The following is a 20,392-nucleotide window of genomic DNA, read 5'->3' on the forward strand; positions in this document are numbered from 1 at the left end:
ATAATTTCAAAACACCTTTTTACTTAAAAATTATTTACTTTTTTGTTTTTTGATTTTTATTGTTGTTGTTATCTTGTCTTAGATATTTCTTTGAGGGAAGCATACCGCACTTCTACTCAACTAAAAGAAACATTTTTACAGTCCAGAGGTTTTTTTTGTTTTGTTTTCACTTATCAAGCCATGGCTTCATATAGGGAATGGATTCCAGCAGCTCAGGTTTCTTTCCATTGGTTCTTACAAAGTGTGCTTCTCTGGAGGGAGCAGGCTGGCACTTTAGTTGAACCCAAGTAAGTTTCTCCTTGGCTTCCTTCTTTTTCTAATCATTTTCCTTCTGATTACTCAGGAAGCTCTCTAGACAGAGGGCTTAATATGCTCAGTAGATATGTTAATTCTCTTGACAAAAATCTTGCCCTTAACTTGTTTGTTTACAATGCCAACAGCATGCAGTGTAACACTATAGACTCTTCGAGTCTTGTCATGGTAACATTTGTAGGGTATTCCTTTTTGAACAGTGCCATCCCCTTGATATCTAAAATATCACCTTTCCTTTTTTTTTTTAAGATTTATTTATTTATTCATGAGAGACAGAGAGAGAGAGAGACAGAGAGACAGAGAGAGAGAGAGAAAGAGACAGAGACATAGAGGGAGAAGCAGGCTCCCTGCTAGGAGACTGATGAGGAATTCCATCTGGGATCTCAGGATCACACCCTGAGCTGAAGCCAGATGCTCAACCACTGAGCAACCCAGGCGTCCCTATAATATCACCTTTCTTGCAGATTGGCATGTATACAGCCAAAGGAAGCAACCCTATGTTTCCTAAAAGACCTAGAGCATATATATCAGGTGTCTATCCTCTTCCCTTTGTATTGGTTATTTCAGTAAATTACTAGAAGATGGTGGGTCTGGCCAAAAGTAAAAAATTATTTATTTTAAATAATATTATTTAATAATATTTTAAATTATTATTTACCACTATTAAAAATAAAAATTCATGACCAAAGCATCTGATTCTAGATATCATTGGATTCTAGTATTTGATTTTGTGACTAACATATAATACCTAAGAAAATTTTAAAATTCAAAACACGTGAAATTTCACCACATATACAAACATATATTATGCATAAACAGTCATATCCTTTCTCATTTTTCTTTTTATATCACATATGTTAGATACTTTCTAAATAACATCATTCTTTAAAGCAGTGAAAATTATATTACATTGGGATAGTGATACTAATTAACTTAGTCACTTTTGGACTTCTTGGGTATTTATCATTTCCCCTATAATTACAGATATCATAACTTATATCTTTGAAATAAATAATTTGTTGAATATTGATGTAATTGTACTATATTTTATCTATTTAGAAAATATTTATTCTATTAACAAAATATGTATTTCATTCTTTCTAAAAATGTTCTAATCTCGGACATAGTTTTTGTGCTGGTGTCTCTGATTAGCTTGCTCTCTCATTTTCAGACTTGTAGGACAATCCTCCTTCAACCACACCAGTGTAAGGGGCCATGAAATTAATCTTGCTGGCACATTCTTTTGGTTCCTATATTTGGGCTGATCTCTCTACCACCCTCTTCTCAGGGGGTACTTTCTAACATCAACCACACAACAGGGAGGAAAATTGTAAATGGTACAGATCAGCATTCTTTAAAGCATAGCCCACAGGTCCTTGTAACAGAATAACCTGGAGTGCTTGTTAAGAGTGAAAAATCACTGATCCTTCAAATTACTCAGATGCTGTAGTGTGGCGCCTAAGAGAATAAAATTTAAACAAAGACTCATGGTAATTTTTATGCATGCCAATGTTTAGAAAATCAAGTTTCCATGTACTACAATGTCAATGAATTTGCAATCTAGTTTTAAAATTGAGTCTAATTTAGGGGTGCCTGGGTGGCTCAGTCAGTGACGCATCTGCCTTGGGCTCAGGTCATGATCCCAGGGTCCTAAGGTGAGCCCTGCATCTGGCTCCCTGTTCAGTGGGGCTTTCTCTCCATCAGCCCCTCCCCCTGCTCATGCTCTCTCTCTCGGTCGGCTCTCTCTCTCTCAAATAAATAAAATCTTAAAAAAAAAAAAGTTTAGTCCAATTTAAGGTACATCCTAGGGTTAAGATCCATTTTATTCTATTTCTCTATAAAATTTGTATATATATTTAATCTTTGTCACTAATACAACACAATTCTTCCCTTCTCCCCCAACCCTCCTCCACTAAAGTGTATTATTTTTAGAAAGTAAGAACATGTCTACTTTATCTGCACATTTCTGTCATCGTTAAGATTCTGCTTTGCACTTAGAAACTGCTCATGTATATTAGTCATTTAATTTTTTAAACAGATCCATGCTCTGTTTAATAGCTTACACTTGAACATTACACAAAATTATTTAGATGATTTAAAGAGATCTTCCTCTTTTGTTAAATCATAATGCCTGCCTGTTGTCTTTAGGACTTCGTTAATAGATTTCTATAGTATTTGTTAGAAACACATCTATATAATACCATAATACATGTTCACTAAAATTCTACTAGGTGTCAGGTGACAAAGACTCTGTCCTGGACCAAATCCCCTTCTCAACTAAGCTCTAATTTTGGTTTCTCTCTTTGGCCTGCTTAGTCCATTTTTAGCAAGAATACTGCTGAGTTCACTTAGTGAGACCCCTCTTCCCTTGGTATTTGATGATCCTTGATATTAGATCAAATTTATCCTCCATCCTCTATATCTTAGCCCCCTGGCCTGCCTTCAGTGAGAATCCTATGGTTCAGTCTAGTGAGAATTTCCCTTGCCTCAGCAATTTTCTATCCTCTAATCCTCACTCTAATCCTTGGCTCTAGATCCCTCCTTGTCCTGGTTATATTACGAATGGAGCCCCATCTCTGTCCCCTCTGCAAAACTCCACTCTCCTTACTTTAACAAGTATTGTGAAGATTATTCCTTTGACACAGGCATTGTGCTATGTTTTAAAGACAGAGTTATGGAAGGAGTAGTCCTTGTACTTGAGAAGGTCACCCTCCAGAATGGGAGTTTATCTCCTCAGATTTTTTTTTCTAAAGATTTTATTTATTTATTCATGAGAGACACAGAGAGAAAGAGAGGCACAGACACACGCAGAGAGAGAAGCAGGCTCCATGCAGGGAGCCTCACATGGGACCCGATCCCGAGTCTCCAGGACCAAACCCTGGGCTGAAGGCGGCGCCAAACCTCTGAGCCACCCGGGCTGCCCTTATCTCCTCAGATGTATTTACAAAGCCATATAATCAAATCTGAAGCATAAACATGCATCATGCCCACAGAAAAATTATTGTAACTTGGAAGGACAACGAGGAATTTCTTCCTATAGCTATATCTACATGGGGGGACTTAACGGAATGAAAAATCTAGGAATGCCTAATTTGAAATGGCTTACTCATGCCAGAAAGCTAGCTTTATATTAACATCAAGCACGGCCTGTTATAGTATCAGGATCTATAGAATACTCATACTTCATTTTTAGAAACAAAAATATCTTTGATTTACTCTGCATATTTTCATTTCAATGGTATATTATTAGAAAAGTCTTTGCCTATGATCTCCTTTAAGAAAAATAGAAAATAGTAGACATACACAGATACACAGATACACATAAATATACACTTGAGTGTACATACACTTTCATCTCATAAAAATACATTATCACAGTGGATGTTACCAGGGGAAAACCCATATTATTAATCATTTTCATCACCATATGAAAACACTAAATACTAAAGAAATTTCTAGGGGCTAAGTGTTCAGAATATTCTGGGCAGTCACAATCTCTCTTGTGATACATCGTATTAAAAACCTAAGACAATGAGAAAACACTACTCATCTATTAGAATAACATTCAAACGTTGACAATACCAAATTCTGGTAAGGATGTAAGGCAACGAGAGCTCTTGTTCATTGGGAATGCAAAATGACACAGCCATTTTGAAGAGCAGTGTGGAGGTTTCTCACAAAATTAAAGGAACTCATACCAATATGATCCAGTAATCACACTCCTTGAAATATACCCAAATAAGTTGAAAACTTATGTCCATGCAGAAGTCTGCAGAGAACTATTTAGAGCAGCATTTTTTTCATAATTGTCAAACTTGGAGGAAACCAAGATGTCCTTCAATAAAAAATGGATAAACAAACTACGGTACATTCATACAATGGAATGCTATTCAGCAATAAAAGGAAATGAGCTATCTAGCCACAAAAAGACAAAGCTAAGTGAAACATTGCTAAGTGGAAAAAGCCAGTCTGAAATGGCTGTCTTCTGTATGATTGCCAATTACATGACAGTCTTGAAAAGTCAAAATTCTGGAGGTAGTAAAAGGATCAGAAGTTGCCAGGTTTTAGGGAGGGAAGGGAAGGACAAATAGGGAAAGTACATGAAATTTTGGGCATGGTCAAAATATTCTGTATTTTCCATTTTATGTCCTATATAGTACTAGATGATACACTATATGATATAGCAACAATGGAAATACGTCATTATACATTTTTCAAAATCCAAAGAATGGACGATAAAAAGAGTAAATTCACACAAGTAATGAACTTTAATTCATAATAATGTACCTACCAATACTTGTTCATTAATTATAACAATGCACCATACTAATACAAGATGTTACTAATAGGGGGAATTATGTGCTTTGGGGAAGGATATGTAGGAATTCTCTATAGTTTCCAATTAATTTTTCTGTTAACCTAAAACTACTCTAAAAAAATTGTTAACTAAAAATTAAAAAACAAAACAAAACAAAACAAAAACAGCAAAGCCAAAGACACTAAAGGTTTTAAAAACAAACCAAACCAAATCAAGGCAAAAATCCTGGTAAGATAAGACAACTTCTAATATTGTGACTAAACAGTATTTTGTGCCGGTCTTTCATGGTGATAGAACTGGGCATCTCATCCCTGTTGTTACCACTTTATTCTTGAAATCATCATTATGTTGGTACCTGTGATAATATTGGAATAAGGCAAGAAGAAATACCAGAGAGTATCCATGTCCCATTAGCCTGAAACCCATAATTCTGCAATATTCAGTCTGAGTTTGAATCAGGCCCCCAATCTGTTGAACATTTGTGGGTTTTTTTCTTTTTAAATAATAACAAAGACAGCTAACAACCTTACTCAACCTAAACCAAATACTGAAGTGAGACCTGAGCTATGCACATCTCAGACTCAGGGGAGCCCTCATGACTGTTAAGGCAGATTTTGTCAACTTCCCCAGAGCCCTAGGACAACAAGGCGCCTTGCCAGAATTGAAATGTACCTGTGGATTCTCTAGGGGAGAGATTCTTTATTATTGTACTAACAGAAAGGATGAAGAAACTATTTTAGGTTCAATTTTCTTGATATAAAGTCAGGGATATTGGTCAATCTTTATTTAGATCAAGTTAACTTCATATGAAAATTGGGGACCCAGAGTTTTGTTTTGTTTTGTTTTGTTTTTTTCTGTAAAAGAAACTCCTCTAAACCCAGATTCCAGTCATTGAGATGCAGACAAAGCTGGGGACACTTTAGTGTTTTCAAAAAGGATAGAGCTCCCCCAAATAATGGTTTACAGACGTACTGAGATTCAAACCCTTCGGCCCTGGAGCTGTTCTGGGTCTGGTCTGATGACCAGGGCCAGCGGTCTCTGGTAGTAAGCAGCCTCTGCCATCTCTCGCAGAAGTATTGTCCTTTTCTATGTGGGCATGATAAGAAAAAGGCTGAGAAGCACCTGACTAGAGAATCTCTGCTAATAATGTTTTAATCCAAAATTGTTAGATTGGTGTTTTGCAATTCCCATTGTTTCTACATGACATCCTATTTCGAACATAACGATGATACCTGCCCAAGGAACTTTTTCTGAACATGTTTCACACGAAAGGCTGTAAGGCACGAGCTACTACAAAGCTATAAACAAATTCAGAGCATCCTACTACTTCTGTGAATACCAACTCATTTCACCTCACAATTTCATTAATTTTCAAAGACAACAAAACCAAAAGTAGGAATCATCTCTTACCCTACAAGGAAAACTTCTGAACTTGTCTCAGGGTAAAGCGTCAGGGTCTTTACACACTCCCTCCACTCCGGGATTAAGCAGCTCTTGAAGTGTCTCTACCGGGTCTGAGGGGGAAGAAAAATACATTAAAAATAACCTTGGTACGCTTCAGCTAATATTAACATTCTTTTTCAAGTTCAGATTCTCTTTTTGCCACTTCATGAAATTGCCACATATCTTGCCTCAAGCCATCTTGTACAAACTAATCAGCATTTACAGAACACTTAACTTGAAGAAGGAATTCTCTTCCTCTCAAATCATTTATAATCTCCCCCTCATCCGGCTTTGAATGAATGGAGTCTTTCCTTGTTATAACATCATATTTACTACTTTTCATGATTATTTACTTCCTTTCCCTAGATCACGATTTTATTCCTTGATCTCGTTAGTAATAGCAAACGTTTCTGCAAAAGAAGTTGAAAATTGTTAGGCTTAGCTAGTCCTGTCTGAGGCTTTGCTAAAGCTGTTTCATTGCTCTACTCTGATGAAATAAACTAACACGTTTTGGTCCCTAATCTCCTATGCCTAATTTTTTTCTGACCTAAAGATCTCTACCAGAGCCCTAAGTACTGCATCACGTCTGTAACAATACTGACCTGAGCCAGTGAAAAAGTGCTCTCTGCCAGTATGTTCTATAAGATAGCCTTCCATCACCACAAAGTTTCAGGCATTCTTTTTTTTTTGGAATGAGCAAAGAAAATAAGCCGTCTCTGGCAGTTGATCATGGACTGCTCTAATTCGATGAATCCATTTTCTACAGGCTTCAGTTGGCAAGCCTCTTTCCACTGCCTGCAAACTGACTACAGTTCTTTGCAAACCTCCTTTGCAATTCTACTCAAACACCATCCTCTACGCCACAAAGAGCTATATGTTACTGAAAATACATTTTAAAGAAGACTTTTAGTGGAAATACCTAATTTTGGAGCTCTTTCTTAACCTCTCCCATTTATTACCCATACATATGTTTACCCATAGAACTATCTCGAGGATAAGTGAAACCGATGGTGTAGTGCTGTGTAAAGCTCAGAGAAGTCAGGAAGACAGGCTGCATTCCCACCCCTAAAATATGCCTCTCTTGATCAGCTTGATTTGTCAATCTGTGTATAGAGGCCCACAGTTACAATAATATAAGTTTGATGGTACTTCTGAACTCTACTTCTAAGAATCTTATTCTGTATATCGTTGAAATTCTTTTTCAAAAAGATTTTATTTATTTATTGAGAGGGAGAGAGAGTGTGTGAAAGCATAAGCAGGGGTAGTGGCAGGCAGAGGGAGAGGGAGAAGCAGGCTCCACGCTGAGCAGGGAGTCGGACATGGGGCTCCATCCCAGGACCCTGGAATCATGACCTGAGCTGAAGGCAGATGCTTGACCTATTGAGCCACCCAGGCGCCCCTATCTTCGAAATTCTTAAAGAGCAAATGGTTAGAGAATGGGATAGGCAGGACAATAAATCCTCCAAGTAAGAGTCATACAGCAGCTTTTTAAAATAGCACAGCCCTTCCTTATTAATCTTATTATTACAGACAAAACAAGTGCATACTTTATTCAGTTATGGTTATATTTATATGAAGCTCCAGAAAAGGCAAAAAAGAGGTTATGATGATAATCAGAACAGTGTTGTGAGAGATTAACTGGAAAATGGTAGGAGAGCACTTTCTGGGATAATGGAAAAATTCTGTATTTCTTCTTAAGATTTTATTGGGGGGGGGCAAAGGGAGAGGGACAAGCAGTCTCTGCACTGAGTGCAGAGCCCAAAGTGGGGCTCGCTCTCACAACCCTGAGATCATGACCTGAGCCCAAACTGAGAGTCAACTGACTGAGCCACCCAGGGGCTTCAAAAATTCTGTATCTGGATTGAGATAGTTCCTTATGTAAGTAGAAACATTTGAAAAAACTCCATGGACCTGTGCCCATAAAATCTACATTTTACTATAAATTATATTATAAGTAAATACCTTAATAAAAAATAAAAAACAAAGGGACTCAAAGAGATCTCTCAGTTTTGGAGTGATTTTCAGAGATCACCTACTTTGTAGGAAGGAGTCTTCACCTCCTTCCTGGCCAGTGAAAAGTAATTCTTCATTCTTTCATTTATGGATCTACTTAACAAAGATTTATTACACATAAATATATCCAGAGTTAGCACAATGGCAGCATGCTAGAAAAAATGATGGTTAGCAAAAGAGATACAGCCTCTATTGTGGAGCTTAGAGTCTGGTGGAGGAAAATAGACAATTAAAATGGACAAAGAGAAAGAGTTATGGCTGCAGCACTGAGAGAAGGTCCATGTTTTACGTAAGAACTTGCATCAAAACAGAATGAACTATTTTATGCTAAACCCCAAGCTAAGCTGAGCTGAAAATATTGGTGTTCACTCAGTCATTAAAAGCTGTTAGAGTAATCAGACTAAAGCAAACTAAATAATGTTTTTCTATTAAACCAAGCCTAAATATTCTCTAAATTGACTGAATCAAAACATCAAAATATTTTTCATGTCAAATTTCATTTGGACATTAAAGTCTTTTTTTAAAACTGAATTTAGGTCTTCCACACCCTACGGCAGCTTATACATACAGCTGTCCATGAGGACAACATGGTGTTAAATGACCCTCTTTCCCATGAGCAAATCCCAGCTGGGAAGACAGGTGCATCTACTTCTGGTGACTCTGCTGCCAAGGAGGGATTTGCAGGCTCTCCCAACAACAGCATTATGCATACTCACCATAAATCCAAGCTTGTGATAGGTACAGTATTCGATATACAAAGTATAACCACGAGCAAAGTATAACCATAAGCATTCCAACATAAAGTACTTTTAGGTAAATGCCACTTCCTTATCACCACCCCTGACCACACTTTTAAATGAAGTCCCTCTGTGGGAATCCAATTTTTTTAAAGATTTTATTTATTTATTCATGAGAGGCACAGAGAGAGAGAGAGCCAGAGACACAGGCAGAGGGAGAAGCAGGTTCCATGCAGGGAGCCCAATGGGACTCCAGGATCACGCCCTGGCCTGAAGGCAGGCGCTCAACTGCTGGGCACCCAGGCATCCCGACAATCAAATTTTTAAAGCATATGAAAATTTTCCTTTGTCTAACTAGTATAAAAAAATCATCTTGTTCCTTTTTATGGTTTTCTTTTTTTTTTTTTTTTTTTTAGATTTTCTTTATTTATTCAGGAGAGACACAGAACGAAAGGCAGAGACATAGGCGGCAGACCGAGAAGCAGGCTCAAATGCAGGGATGTGGGACTCGATCCTGAAACTCCAGGATCACACCCTGAGCCGAAGGCAGGCACTCAACCGCTGAGCCACCCAGGCATCCCTATGGTTTTCTAACCTAGTCGATCAAAATTCTTTCCAAAATGAGAGAAGTCATTTATAAAATCAAAAAGATGAAATAATATATTTTAAAAACAAATAAATGAAACATGAACCATATAATTATTGAATTTCCAAGCCTTCTAAAGAAGACTATTTAAAAAAAAAAAAAAAAAAGAAGACTATTTTTGTTGTTTATTTGTGAAACTATCTAGAAGAAAACCAACATGATTTTTTAAAGATTGCTTTAAGAGGAAACATGCTAGAAATAGTATTTAAAAAATTAGCCTTCAAATGAGAAGTGTACTTTAAACCAAGACCATGATGGATAATGGATGATTTGTATTTAATTACACAGACATCCATAACCTCTTACTTCTACCATCTTTCCCAGGCTCTGACCAGTTTAGGGTTTCGGTTGCATTCTCCTGGCAGCACCAAGAATGGCCACTAAAATTCTAAAGTAACTGGAACTCTAATTAATTTTCTCAAACATGAGACCCATTCCATATATCCACAGAAAATATTGTCAGATTGTAGTTCAAACTGTCAAATGACACTTTTATTATTTTCTAACTCTGGTCAGTGACAAATTCAAAAGAAATCCTCTACTGGTAATTAGGAATTACAGTTCCTGTTTATGTAGTTTTAACATATTTAATATTTAAGGAATGTGTATATTTTGACAAAGTAATGCATTTTTTTAAATCTCATGTTTTATTTTTATCCCCCAACCAAATAGCTTGATGATTAGAATAGTTAACACAATGGAACACTTTCCTAGCATTTTACTTTAATTTTTCCTTCTCTAATTTTCACTCTACCAATCTCACTTTAGCTTGGTTGCTATTCTTTCTTTCTGCCAATGTAAATATCAGCTCCCTGTGTTCCCAGTTCCTTAGTCATTCTTTGATATTCACTGGTATTTTAAGAAATACTTTAAAGAAAGAAAGATGGTGTTGAGTTTGGGAGATTTGAGGAACCTTATATATATACTGGCACTTAAGATTTTCTCAATCTCAATCCATTAGATATATAATTGTGGTGCAAAATTCTAGATGATTTTTAAATGATTTTTTGTATTGTCACAGCCTCCTTCCTCATTAAGTCTCAAAGAGATGTCACAGCATGGCATTCTGTTTGTTGGCTTGTATCTGATAAGACAAGACTGTCATGTGTTCTTAGAGCAAATTTTAAACATCTCCAGACTCAATGGACTTATTAAATACTAAAATCTATATAATAACACTGAAATATTTTGAAAGAGGAAATAGAATCTTTGGAATTAGTGATTAGAACTGAATTATTCTAGCAGTTAAATTTTAGGAATTAGCTTTATTGTATATGCATACCTTAGACAAATTCAAAGGTATTTATTTAGCTGCTAGTATGTGCCAGTCAACATGCAAGTCACTATAGGTACGTGAATAAACATGGCCCTTCTACAGCAACTCACAGTTTAACGATGGTAAGAACACATAAACAGATAAAAAGATAATTTAATACCATTTGGCAAGCATTGTGACAAATGCATACACAGCCCTATGTAAAAAATGTAAGTTGGACACTCAGTTTCCCAGATGAAGTGGGAAGGACTAGGATGTGTTCCATAAATAGTGACTGAGATTCTAACTCTGGGGCAACATGTGTCACCGAAGTCCTTAAGATATTATCCTAATTATTATTACAGATCTCATTAAATATACATTTGGTTTTGCCCTGTTTTTCATCTAATAACTTTTTCTTTAATATTTAAAGTGCGATTAGTTCAGGGAGAATTTCCTCATTTCATAAAACACACACATCTATAGGCTTATTGTGATATTTAATGAAATATATAAAATACTTAATGCAGTACCTGGTATGTGGTAATTGTTCTCCAAGGAAGGAAGGAAGGAAGGAAGGAAGGAAGGAAGGAAGGAAAAGAAAAAAGAAATGAGAAGAAGAGAAAGAAAATTCAATCATTCTTATTGAAAAAAAATTGGCTTACCATTGTAACTCTGCCACTGGACAAAATTTTCACATATAAAAGATCTGGGGTTAGTTATCAGAATTTCTCATCCTTTAGAAGTCACTCCATTGATCCAAACAGATTGCTTGGTGTTTATATTTGAATGGAGAGCTACAAATACCTTTAAGACTAAGGGCTTGATGGGGCATTCATCTGTAGCTAGAAATCATTTCTCAAGAGGAATAGCTGAGCTGAGGAGATCTCTAAGATTTCCATAGAGATCCAAGGAGGTTCTATAGGGTCTGTATATTCTTCTTAATTATACTGGCTGGACAAATTGTTAAATGGACCAAAGGAAGACTTAGCATCTTTTATGGAAAGGAGACATTATCTAGCACACACTTCTTGGCTATCTGATTCTTTTGGCGGGCAATTTGAATTATTTTATAAAGCTGTAAATTATAGATTACTGAGAACAATTAAAATGATACTTATCCAAAGATGTGCAAATTCCATTTAGTGGAGGGAAAACTTCCCCCAAGGAGAAAAGGCCAGTTTTACATCTATTTGTAGATTCAACATTCCTGACTCAACTGTGTATATGTGGTATTTTGAATTCCCAATTGAGAGAGTTCATAACATCTTATTAATTTCCTCATTAATAATTGAATGAAAGAATCACCTTTCTGATACTTGTATAATAGTTTTGACTTCGCCCTTTTAAAAAATTATCCTTTAACAATTTTTTTATGTTTGTGTTTTTATTTCCCACAATAATTAAAGAAATAACCTAAGTGGTTTTTGGGTCTTCTAGACCTGTATTTTACAGTCACATATTCATATGAACCCAGTGTTCATGTTTGTAAATACATGGTACCAGGAATTATTAATAAAAACAGAGTTAGAGAAAAAGACAATGAAGATACTATCCCAAAAGAGTTTCCCCAAGCAAAATATTAGAAGAATATTTTACTGCACACCATATTGTCATACTAGATACAAGAACTTGTATGTAACAAGCCAATGCCATATTCACGTAGTGAACAAATATTTCATTTTAACCAAACATTTCCTGCTACATTAAAACCCAATATTGTGAAATTGAATTTTCTCATATTTGTAGATTTGTTTGTGTTTTATTTGTAATTATGTTTCATAAAAGATATAGGCATAAATACCTTATATTTAAGTAACAATTTAATAAAAATGATTTAATATCTGAGGCACAGAGAATATTTTTGTCCTTGTTTTTGCTTTTCCCTTAAAAAGACACTATATATTATGCAAGTTTAGGAAAAACTGACCTAAAATATTGTGGAAAATGTGTGTTTCAAATTTTGCATTTGTGGAAACATATTTTCTAAAAGATAAAGTTCTGGTGTCCTGAAATAGTTAATTTATTTAAATTTCATGATCATCTTTAATTCATCTGGATTTCCCATCAGATGATGTACTAAAAGAATAAAGAAGGCTTAAGAAAAATGTCATTGTTCAAAAACAAACCCAAAAAAACCCACCTAGTCCTTTGAAAGCTCCCTTGTATAGCTGCAAAATACCATTAATCTTTTCAGGATTTGATATATTATAAATTTCAGTTTAGAAACATTAGAAATTAGATAGACAATAGCCTATCTCATTAGACTATGAGATAATTTTACTAGTAAAGGACTGCAAAGAGATGAATTTATATTGTATCCAATTTTAAACCCAATAAGAAAGGAAATATATAAAATTTCCGTTGTTTAAATTTATATGAGTCATTTCCTAGTCTTCTAAAAACGAGTTGCATCTTGAGAAATGATAGGCATTAAGTGGGAAGTAAGTTTTAATTATTTAGAAAACACCTTTCTGCATATTATTTATTTAAAAGAGCCTTCTTTTTTAGAAATCAGTCTTAAAATTGTGTACTTGAGGCAACTCTTTTGGGGATCTAACAGTACTCTCTGCAGTGGTGAAGGAAATGCCAAATACAATTAACTCCACCACCAGAAAGAACAAGTGAAGATTCAGGTGTGGCTTTGAATACCTTGGAAAGGTAAGGTTTGGGAGGTTCTACACGGTGGGATGTAAGTTTGAAGATTTTTGATGTTACTTGGTGACTGAGAAATTCCCAGCGTTTAGTAGATTAGCATTTAGTAGAACATGCCCATTGTTTTTCATTTGTTTATCCCCAGTTCCTGGCATATAGTAGTAAGGAATTAGGACAGTTGTAAGAAAGGCAGGCACGGACAAGCTCCCCAACCCCCAAGAGGAAACCACCTTTAAAAGGATTCTACACCAGGCTGGAAGGAGCCCTTCACCCTTCCCATGAGAACAACTAGGTTGACCACAGTCTGTAGACAAAAACTTGATTGGGTGGCAGCTCACACCAAAGAGCCCATACAAAACCCCCTAGATTTAAATGCCAAATTGGCAACCCTCTTGGGTCCTCTCCCTCTTCCGGAGCTTTGTACTTTTGCTCAAAAACTTGGCTTTGCTGCCCACCACTCTGGTCTACCTCTTCATTCTTCAAAGCAGTGTAACCAAGAACTTTAGGCACTAAAGAAAAAGAAATTCTGCAACAGTAGGCATTCCATATATGAATTGATGTTTATAGCTAGAAGTATTCAACCAAGACATCATGCTCATGGTCAAAGATTTTTAAAAAGTTTGTGATAATATATGCTGCTCATAAACATTATATATATAATATGCATATATGTCATAATATGTGTATATATAAAACACACACTCATATATACATATATATGGCACATTTGTTGCTTTGTTTTTGTTTTACCTTATGGAGCTAGTACACATATCATTTTATTTCATTGTGACTATCCTTCTGTAGTAGGGTACTTTGCTATTTTTTTTAAATTTTTTAAATTTTTATTTATTTATGATAGTCACACAGAGAGAGAGAGAGAGGCAGAGACATAGGCAGAGGGAGAAGCAGGCTCCATGCACCGGGAGCCCGATGTGGGATTCGATCCTGGGTCTCCAGGATCGCGCCCTAGGCCAAAGGCAGGCGCTAAACCGCGGCACCACCCAGGGATCCCGGTACTTTGCTATTAAACTAAGTGTTGATTTTTTTTCAATTTCTTTTAGTTCTATTTTTCTACTATATTTAAGTAGCAAAGAATACTTTCTCTATGCCTCAGGGTAGGGTTGATTCAGAGAGAACAAAGAATCACATTTTTGGCCTTTGAACTATTAATTTGACCTTTGTAAGTCAACAGTGCAGACAACAGACAACAGTCTTTAAAACCAAGGCTTTGAATTGCAAGTACCAGCAGCTTTAAGGAAAAAAAAAATCCAAAAGCTTGGATTTAAATATCAAGAGTCAAATCCTAGAGGACTTGGAGGTAAGAGTTTAGGTCTTGGAAAGAGTAGGAAAAAAAATAAGTGATGCCATAGGAGCAATTTTTCTATAAAACAGAGAAGTGATACCAATAAAAATCCCTTTTGGACTAGAAAAGGAGAGATAGGGAAAGGAGAATAAGAAAATATAGCTGGCCTATTCCCTGAACCTATATTAGAATTGAAATTCTAGAGTTCGGTGACAAATATTTAGTGACTCCCCCACATCTACTCTAGAAATTGAGAAAAAAACAAACTTGATAGTTACCCGTCACCAAACTAGTCAGCTGTAGTAGGTAGAAATGTCACCTAGGCAGATCTAGATAAAGAGGCGCCCTGGGACCCCTGGGTGGCTCAGTGAGTTAAGACTCTGACTCTTGGTTTTGGCTCATGCCATATGATCTCATGGGTCATGGAATCCTCACCCACTCCCCCACCCCCGCCCCCGTCCCCGTCCCTCCCCATGTGGGCACTGTGCTCAGCACTCAACAAGGAATCTACTTAAAATATTCATGGATATTTTTTAATAAATAACTGAAAAATAAGCTAAACATTGCCAATACACATCTGGATAATAATAATAAATGCTAACATTATTGAGCGTTTAGTTGGTACTAAACGTTTGCCTGCACCACCTTATTTAATCCTCACCTATATAGTAGTATCATTATTCTTATTTAACAGAGTAGGTAATAGGAAATTGTGGCTTGTGGAGGGAAAAGATGATCTGCCCAAGGTCCCAGAGCTAGCAAGTAGCAGATCTGGGATTTAAAGATATACAATCTGAAATGCTGCAACACTGAATATTAACTTAAAAAGCTGTTTTTGAATATTGGAAGCAATTTTGGAAAGTTGGTTCCACATGACTTTTTGCTTTTATTTGTTGTTTACAGTTTTTATTTTAGTGCCCTCACTTAGCCATCATAGCATTGTAGATCTCAAGCAGGGACACTTTATGGATCATCTAGTTCAGTCACCTATAACAAATGATAGAATCGACTCATTCAAGGGCAGAAAGCAAACCAGTAACTCTTGCTTTAGGAAAACCTCTCTCTCTCTCCTCTTTTCCCTTGGATTTTTTTTTTACTCACCCATTTTAGTAATTGTCAAAAAGAGTTGCAAAGGTGAAGGGTAGTGTATTTAGGATCATAAAGGATTAGGACAATGAGATCAGTCAATGAAGGCTGAAGTTAGAACTGGTAAAGCAAACTCCTTTGCGTAAATACAGAACTACAGACAGTATCTAAAGCTATGCTTTTAAAGAGCTTGCTAAATCCATCCATCGTAAAGGAATTCTTTATAAAGGCATGCACCTCACTATCTCAGACCTCTAAGTTATTTTATTGCAAAGCAGACTTTCCTATTTTGAAGATCTATTTTGTATATACTCGATTTTAATGTTCTAGGCATAATACCCAAAATGTAAAAAAAATATCATTTCTGTTTGAAACAATAGACTTTCCATATGCCATTCACACACTGTTAGTATTTTCTAGTCTGTAATTCAAAATGTGTTTTTGTTGTTTACTTTTCAATCAGCTTACTGAAAAGGCATGGGTGGACAAATAGAGGTACTCAACACCGATGATTCAATGGACTGTGTATGAGGAGAAACAATATCTTTAAAACGTTGAATAGGGTTCACAACCATCTATTTTTTAAAACTATTAGACACCAAAGCACATTGACAAATGGGTCTAATAGTTTCTCTGCAGTGGTCATCACAGAAGAATTGGTAATGCACTCTATTATTTTGTTAGACATGCACTTCTGGTGACATTATAGTGCCCATAAAATGGTCTGATAACTAACAATCGGGATAAAACTAAAGTAATACATTATAGACTTCATAAAAATGTTTCTCTGGAACTTACTCTCACATTATTATAGGATCTCACTGCATCATCTTTCCTTTCTTCTGTCTAATCATCTCATTTCATTTTTCTTAAGATTCTTAAACTGCCCTTGCAACAATTTTTCATGTAAAGACTCAGGCACCATTATTGTATATGGTCAACATTGCATGGCCTGCAGCAACAAATGTGAAGGCCAAGGATGTCATTTTATCCTACACCTCTAGCTCTACTCGCTGACATGACTTTTTAAGCACCTTTAATTTATGTCCTTCTTTCCCTTTTTCCAAAAGGCTAACCCGTCAACCTCCTTCCCACGTATGAGGTTTAAATCATCCCAACATTTAAAAGCACATATGCTCATAAGTGGGAGAACTCTTAAACATAAAAAGCATTCGCCAGTGTCTTAGCTTTTGCTCCTCCTCTTGAGTTTTACATTAGGATTCTTTGATGAGTCCTAAAGCTTGAATAATTAATGAAAACATGGATGTGATCAAACAGTTTGAAAGTAATTGGCCAATCTGCTCCTTTTATCTTTTGCAGACAGAATTATTTACGGAACTACAATACTTACTTAAGAGAGGCTTTTTAAAAATCAGAAGAAAGTCTTTTTTTTTTTTTTCTTTTCTTCATGTTTGGCCATCTCCCTTTATCTTTTTTCTCTTTCTTTGTTGCTGCATCTTCCTTAATTTCCTTCTTTTTTCATGATTCCATTTCATCAATTAGCATTAAACATGGATTATAGATCATGAAATAAATTGCTCCATGTTGCTCCAAAAATTAAGGAAGCCATTATCTCAGTGAGAGTATACAATTTGGAATTTCAAAATTTTGTTTTGAGTGGGATATATATGTTTTTTAATGAGGGAGTAGATTTTTGCATAGAATGTTTTATTAAGATACTACAACCCTAAAAAGTCCACAGAACTTCAAAACTGTCCATATTATTCTCTCCTTAAAGGAAAACCCAAAAAGCTGTCAAAGTTTAACAAGACAAGAAGGACAGTGTTGTGCATCTTGCTTTTGTAAGCCTGCAGGTGCCAGAATTGAAATGTGACTTGAGGCCACAACCTTATGGGCAAGATATGATATTATCTGAACTCCAAACCATAAAAACAATACATTCTTATAACTGTGTCCACTGACATTAGAAAAATGCTCAATACTGACGCTGGCTGTGCCTAAGGTAAATACCTAGAGCTGCTAACTTGGATTCTAAACACTGGCCACATTAGAAGCAAACCAACTTCATAAATGTCAGTAGTCTTTCCGATTTATTTACTGTTAGGGTTGCTAGGGGTTAAATTGTGTTCACCCAGAATTCATCGGTTAAAATCTTAACTTCCAGCATTTCAGAATCTAATCCTACTGGGAAATAGGGTTGTTGTTGATATGATTTGTTAAGATGAGATTGCACTGGGGTAGGGTGGGCCCTTAATGCAAAATAATCAGTGACCTTATAAAATGGGAAAATTTGGACACAAACAAATAGAATACCATGTGAAGATGAAGGCAGAGATCAGGGTGATGCAGCAGAAGCCAAGGAACGAAGGATTGCCAGCCAACCCCCAAAAGCTGTAAGAGAGGCATGGAACAGATTCTTCTTCACAACCTTCCGAAGCAATCAACTCCACCAGCATCTTGATCTCTGCCTCCAGAACTGAGACAACAGATTTCTGTTATTGGAGCCATTTGATTTGTGGCTCAAACACTGCTACAGAAGCCTTAGCAAATTAATACAGTTGTTGAATAAGAAGATATATAAAATCTGATTGATATTTACAATGCATAACATGTATATTTATTTGTGATTATGAGGAAATAAAATTTTCCATCATCCAGTAATTATATCTGAATTGGCAATTCAAAACTTTTAGAATCATTTTAGAATCACATTTATGTACTCCTTTGGAGAGCAAACCTCATAATGAATAATTTAGATTTTAACATCTGGGTCAAAATCACATCAAATTCTAGGTGTCTACCAAACAGTGATAACAAGAACCTACAATGTAGCTTCAAGAACTGATTAAAGTACTGTTGATGGCTATTTCAATTTGTGCCCCATATTTTGTAGCTGAGGTCGGCTAGGAGTAGATTCAGGTTTCATGCAGCCTACATCTCACACAACTTTGGGATCCCTAATTAAGAAAAGAAGACAGGATTACAAGTTAAAAATTAGATCATATAAAATGAGCCCATGTAAGTGACAAGCCCTGAAGCTTAGTCTTGATTAATTTCACCTGAAATCCACCTCTGCTGATAAGATAATGATAATAGAGCCCAGAAACAATACAACCAGTTTCACAGGGATGAAGTAATGCTTATATCAACACAATTTTGCTAGCTTGTAACCGTGAAATAGAAGTGGAAACTACAGGGAAGGATAGACCATGATGCTGGAAGATACTACAAACGTCCTACATAGATCAATCCAGTCTAATTTTAGGTCACCATTTCTCCACAGACAACTGTACTGTATAGATGATGAGTAAGACTGTCAATGAAAAGTCAGTTCAGGGATCCCTGGGTGGCGCAGCGGTTTGGCGCCTGCCTTTGGCCCAGGGCACGATCCTGGAGACCCGGGATCGAATCCCACATCGGGCTCCCGGTGCATGGAGCCTGCTTCTCCCAAAAAAAAAAAAAAGTCAGTTCAGTTAGCTGGCCACCTTGGCAGTCTAATGCTAACAATGAGTGAAAATAGCTATTGAAGTATGAACGAATTGGCTAATTAGAAAATTTTCTTATTCAAGTGGTGTAAAACACAGCTTCATATACCTATTATCTCCATCCTGTTACATTCCATTTCCCTCTGTACAATATTCAGTACCAAGCTTTTAGCTATGAGCTCAAGAACCTGTGCTATGGCATGTGTTTATGCCCATGTGCATTGTGGTTTTTCTTTCTGGTTATCTGCTCTGTCTTCCCAGTAAATGTCTTCTTACCTTTCTGCCTCCTATGTGGTTTAGCCCTAGAGCTGAAATCAAGAGTCGGACATTCAACCAACTGAGCCACCCAGGCGTAGCCCCCTTTCACTATCAATTCATTAGTGTTCCTTTTCTTTTTTCCCCCAAATCTCTGTATCTTTAACATATTATACTTATGTTTAAGTCTATTTCTGCCAAGGATTATAAATTTCTTAAATCAGGGACTCAGTGCTTAGCATAGTGATAGGCACATAATACATTTTCAGGTAATGTTTATAAGAAACTAAAATGAATACACATATTTTAAAAGATTTTATTTATCTATTCGAAAGAGAGAAAAAGAAGGAGAGGGAGAAGGAGACTCCCCACCGAGCAGGACCCCAATGTGGGACTTGATCCCATGACTCCAGGATCATGATCTGAGCTGAAGGTGGATGCTTAACTGACTGAGTCACTCAGGTGCCCCGAAAGTAAAATATCTACATATTACTCCCAATGTGTCTATTCCTTGGGGTCATGTTTCTTTACAACAGGATAACTGGAAATGAGGCATGCTATTTTTTAGAGTGACTGGCATATAATAGTTACTCAATAAATGCTAATTGACTAAAGGAATGAATTACAAGATTTGGGTTTCTGAATAATTAAACTGCAAATAGACATTTTGGTCCTAAGTAGAACTTATTGAAGATTTCTGAACACAGAATGTGCCTGACATAGATTTCTTAATTAACAGAAAATGACTTAACTATCCTTCATTTTTTTCACAAAAATTAGAAAGGACATTTAGACCTCCCTAACACATATATATAGCAATTTGCCACAAAGAATTCCAAACAAATGGAAATACTGACATCACTGCAGGTAGTTGCCATTTTTCACCATGTTTCACTTAATATTTGACAGCTCTGTTCCTTTGA

General features: G+C 36.2%; 1 protein-coding gene across 2 annotated transcripts in view; it reads right to left on the reverse strand.

The window, feature by feature from the left end:
* B3GALT1 (beta-1,3-galactosyltransferase 1) overlaps window positions 1–20,392 on the reverse strand; it is a 503,619-nt gene that overhangs the window by 327,084 nt on the left and 156,143 nt on the right. For both annotated transcript variants that reach the window (XR_012023653.1, XM_072810857.1), the window contains exon 2: window positions 6,041–6,144. The gene's annotated coding sequence lies outside the window, so the exon portion shown is untranslated. The remainder of the gene's footprint in view (window positions 1–6,040; window positions 6,145–20,392) is intronic.

The sequence above is a fragment of the Canis lupus genome, chromosome 34, assembly GCF_048164855.1.
Source record: "Canis lupus baileyi chromosome 34, mCanLup2.hap1, whole genome shotgun sequence".
NCBI lineage: Eukaryota > Metazoa > Chordata > Mammalia > Carnivora > Canidae > Canis > Canis lupus.